Source organism: Schistocerca americana, unplaced genomic scaffold (assembly GCF_021461395.2).
Source record: "Schistocerca americana isolate TAMUIC-IGC-003095 unplaced genomic scaffold, iqSchAmer2.1 HiC_scaffold_243, whole genome shotgun sequence".
In the NCBI taxonomy this organism is placed as follows: domain Eukaryota; kingdom Metazoa; phylum Arthropoda; class Insecta; order Orthoptera; family Acrididae; genus Schistocerca; species Schistocerca americana.
The window spans coordinates 22,501-27,500 of record NW_025725954.1 but is presented as its reverse complement, the minus strand read 5'-3'; the positions used below and the strand labels follow the sequence as shown (position 1 = coordinate 27,500).

The window sequence follows — 5,000 nt, the reverse complement described above, 5'->3', positions numbered from 1 at the left end:
GACTCGGATCGGAGTGCCAAGTGGGCCACTTTTGGTAAGCAGAACTGGCGCTGTGGGATGAACCAAACGCCGAGTTAAGGCGCCCGAATCGACGCTCATGGGAAACCATGAAAGGCGTTGGTTGCTTAAGACAGCAGGACGGTGGCCATGGAAGTCGGAATCCGCTAAGGAGTGTGTAACAACTCACCTGCCGAAGCAACTAGCCCTGAAAATGGATGGCGCTGAAGCGTCGTGCCTATACTCGGCCGTCAGTCTGGCAGTCATGGCCGGTCCTTGCGGCCGGCCGCGAAGCCCTGACGAGTAGGAGGGTCGCGGCGGTGGGCGCAGAAGGGTCTGGGCGTGAGCCTGCCTGGAGCCGCCGTCGGTGCAGATCTTGGTGGTAGTAGCAAATACTCCAGCGAGGCCCTGGAGGGCTGACGCGGAGAAGGGTTTCGTGTGAACAGCCGTTGCACACGAGTCAGTCGATCCTAAGCCCTAGGAGAAATCCGATGTTGATGGGGGCCGTCATAGCATGATGCACTTTGTGCTGGCCCCCGTTGGGCGAAAGGGAATCCGGTTCCTATTCCGGAACCCGGCAGCGGAACCGATACAAGTCGGGCCCCTCTTTTAGAGATGCTCGTCGGGGTAACCCAAAAGGACCCGGAGACGCCGTCGGGAGATCGGGGAAGAGTTTTCTTTTCTGCATGAGCGTTCGAGTTCCCTGGAATCCTCTAGCAGGGAGATAGGGTTTGGAACGCGAAGAGCACCGCAGTTGCGGCGGTGTCCCGATCTTCCCCTCGGACCTTGAAAATCCGGGAGAGGGCCACGTGGAGGTGTCGCGCCGGTTCGTACCCATATCCGCAGCAGGTCTCCAAGGTGAAGAGCCTCTAGTCGATAGAATAATGTAGGTAAGGGAAGTCGGCAAATTGGATCCGTAACTTCGGGATAAGGATTGGCTCTGAGGATCGGGGCGTGTCGGGCTTGGTCGGGAAGTGGGTCAGCGCTAACGTGCCGGGCCTGGGCGAGGTGAGTGCCGTAGGGGTGCCGGTAAGTGCGGGCGTTTAGCGCGGGCGTGGTCTGCTCTCGCCGTTGGTTGGCCTCGTGCTGGCCGGCGGTGCAGGATGCGCGCGCCTGCGCGGCGTTCGCGCCCCGGTGCTTCAACCTGCGTGCAGGATCCGAGCTCGGTCCCGTGCCTTGGCCTCCCACGGATCTTCCTTGCTGCGAGGCCGCGTCCGCCTTAGCGTGCTCCTCCGGGGGCGCGCGGGTGCGCGGATTCTCTTCGGCCGCCATTCAACGATCAACTCAGAACTGGCACGGACTGGGGGAATCCGACTGTCTAATTAAAACAAAGCATTGCGATGGCCCTAGCGGGTGTTGACGCAATGTGATTTCTGCCCAGTGCTCTGAATGTCAACGTGAAGAAATTCAAGCAAGCGCGGGTAAACGGCGGGAGTAACTATGACTCTCTTAAGGTAGCCAAATGCCTCGTCATCTAATTAGTGACGCGCATGAATGGATTAACGAGATTCCCGCTGTCCCTATCTACTGTCCAGAAACGTAAGTCACCCAGCAAAGTAGCACGGGATGCAGAAAGATGGAGAAGGTGGAGGTCACAATCATCTTTGGATGAAGATGACGAAAGTAACGATTCTTACTTTGTTCCAGTTCCTGCGGTGCAGCCGGAGATGGTAGACTTCTCCTGTCAGGTCGGGTCCTTTCTGGCCGACAGGAGGGGGGTCTCGGTCGCGGCGGCGGGGTCGGGCGGGGCGGCGGACTTCTCCTGCCAGGTCGGGGGTTTCCTGGCCTCAGGGGGGAGGACATCGGCGTCTGGCACCGGCTCGGCTGCTGGACACACTGCAGAGAAGATATATGAATCATTAACAAATTTGTGTCTAGACAAAACTGTAACTGGTGATGGCACAGAAAATTTGTCAAAGGACCCTGTAGAACAAGTAGTACTGGAAACCTTGAAAGTAGAAATAACTGGTGGTGGCAAGGTGAAAGAGAAAATGGACCCAATAGATGTAGACACCTCTGTGAGAAAAAGGACTTATAACAATTGTCCCCCTGGGAATACATATGGTATATGCGAGGAGTCATTAAGACTGTCACGATTAGAAGATCCAGCGATCTTGATGGTGGCTCTTAGGCAGCTGGTGAGGACCGGGTATCCCAGAGGAAGAAAGATAACATTCCCTGCTCTGGAGGATGCTGATTGCATCCAGCTCGCCGCAGTAAATATACCTCTTGATTTCAAAGAATTAGAGGAACTTGTATCGAAAGTCTTTGCTCGAAGGGGCAGGGTTTTTGACCTAAAAAAGATATACAATGACATGGTAATGATGTACGGCAGGATCGCTTTTGATCCTGCCCAAACTTGGCCAAATAGCCATTTCTATACAAGGTATCCTGATGCACTTTAGAGTGTTTCAGGTAAATGCAATGAGAAGTCAGTTAGTCTTACACGAATTAAGAAGACTAACAGAGGAATATAAAGTAGATATCATATTAATACAAGAACCATACTCCGTCTCGGGAAGGGTCCCTGGCTTTCCCGTTAACGCACAGGTGATTGCCTCAGGCCAGCAACCAATGACCTCAATCATAATACTAAGTAATTTAATTAAAACAACTGTAATTACACAATTATGTACTACACATCTCACGGTTGTAGAAGTAAATTTAAAAGGACACAGTTTGTATTTAATGAATCTGTATTGTCAGTATAGACATGATATTGACACTTACCTGAGACAATTGCGGACAGCAATAAGAACCTTACAAGACAAGCCTATAATAATATCAATGGATGCAAATGCGAAATCGCCGCTCTGGCATAGCCCGGTACAAGACCACAGAGGAATTGAACTAGAAGATCTAATCATGGAACACAATTTGAATGTTGCGAATCTCCCCGGCAACCCTCCAACTTATAGGAGCCGAGCCGGGGCAGCATCTTTCATTGACATCACTTTAACCTCAATGGACATTGCAAATAAAATTTCGAACTGGAAAACATACGACGGTATAACTACGAGTGATCATAATGTCATTGAATTTGAAATATCTGTGGAGGAGGACCGGATGCCTGCAGAGTGGACAATGCGTTATGACTACGGGAGAGCCAACTGGGGCCTTCTGGAGGCGGAGTTCGATCCTCCAGAGCTCGGAATTGAATTTAACGTGGACGAGGCAGTAGAGGCCCTAACTACCTCTATAAAGACGGCTATCGCCGTAGCGATACCAGTGAAAAGACGTCTCATTCGGAAAGCGACTGCGCCATGGACTCCGGAGCTGTCGCGGCTCAGGCAGTCTATGCGTAGAGCACGCAGGAACTATCAGAGGGCTTTTGCCCAAGCAGAAAGACAATTCCATCTTACCATATACAGAAGACAGAAGAGGGTCTTTAAGGACACCCTAAATCAACACAGACAGCAGAGTTGGGAGGACTTCGTAAAGGAACATCTAACCCTGGACCCTTGGGGCATGCCCTACAAAATCGTGAGGGAGAAAATACACTCCCCAATGCAGCTCTCCACAATCAAAAAGGAGGATACTGACGACATGACAATTGACTGGAGACAAACTGCTGAGGAGTTACTTCGTGTGCTCCTACCGGACGACCGACCTGATTTGGACACTGAGCTGCAGAGGGAGATACGTCAGCAAGACCAAATAGAATACAATAATAATCTACAAGTCTACCCCTTCTCGCAAGAGGAGGTGGTACAAGCAATAAAATCCTTCGCGAGGCGGAAAGCCCCAGGGCCAGATGGTATACCGGCAGAAGTACTGCAGTGCATAGTACAAAAGTTGGCACCAAGTCTTGCCAAAATTTACAACAGATGTTTGGAATTGCGGAGCTTCCCAACATGCTGGAAAATAGCAGAAGTAGTCATAATCAAGAAGGGCCAAGATAAGGACCCTACACTAGCAAAGTCCTATAGGCCCATCTGTTTACTTGACGTTTTGGGCAAGACCTTTGAAAAGCTTCTGATGTCTAGACTGTCTAGCCACAGGCTTCTTCGTGGTATGAGTGAATTGCAATACGGTTTCAGAAAGGGCAAGTCTACATCTGATGCCATAAATAAAGTAGCAAGTATTGTGCACTTGTCCACGAAGAAATACGTCCTGGGCATCATGGTGGATATTTCCGGCGCCTTCGACAACCTGTGGTGGCCGGCGCTCTTTTCCCAGTTAAGGGAGATGGAGTGTCCGGGGGCGCTATACGGTTGCCTGAGGGATTACTGTCGGAAAAGAGTTGCGAAAATCACGGCTCCTGGTGCCGTGATGTTGAAAGACATCTCAAAGGGCTGCCCGCAGGGCTCTGTGTGTGGCCCCGTGTTTTGGGATGTAAACATGGACCCCCTGCTGACAACTTTGGATGGGAACGACACGGTACTGGGAGCGGTGGCGTATGCAGACGATCTTTTCATCATGGTCGAAGGAGATAGTCGTGCTGAAATAGAGAATAAAACAGTACAAGCATCTGAGATCCTAATGCAATGGTGCCAAAAGTCAAAATTACAAGTTGCACCACATAAATCAAATTACATTCTTTTAAAAGGAAAGCTGGCCCGCGATCCAGTCGTGCGGCTGGATAATAGACTAGTTTCGAGATCTAGGTCCGCAAGATACTTGGGCGTCCTCATGGATGAGGCGTGGAGCTATGCTCCGCACATCGACCATGTGGCTACCAAATCCCTTACAATATTCAACAAACTGATTAGTATTGCTCAAAGACGTTTCCATTTGCCCCCCGGGGCAACTAAAATGTACAATAATTGCATACTGATACCAGTTGTGGGGTATGGTTCCAGCGCGTGGGCGCACAGGCTCACTCAGGTGAAACCAGCACGTGTCATTAGACGAATACAGCGGAATGTAATCATGCGGTGTGTTGGTGCTTTCAGCACCACACCAACGGACGCTTTGTTTGTAATAATGGGACTTCACCCGCTGGACTTAATGATTAGACAACATGCAGCTATACACTGGATCCAAAAGCGGGAATACGAAAA

At 50.7% G+C, this 5,000-nt stretch overlaps 1 pseudogene; it reads left to right on the top strand.

Annotated features, from left to right (window-relative positions):
- Nucleotides 1-1,555, top strand: part of LOC124576069 — a 2,988-nt pseudogene extending 1,433 nt beyond the window's left edge.
- The last annotated feature ends 3,445 nt before the right edge of the window (nt 1,556-5,000 follow it).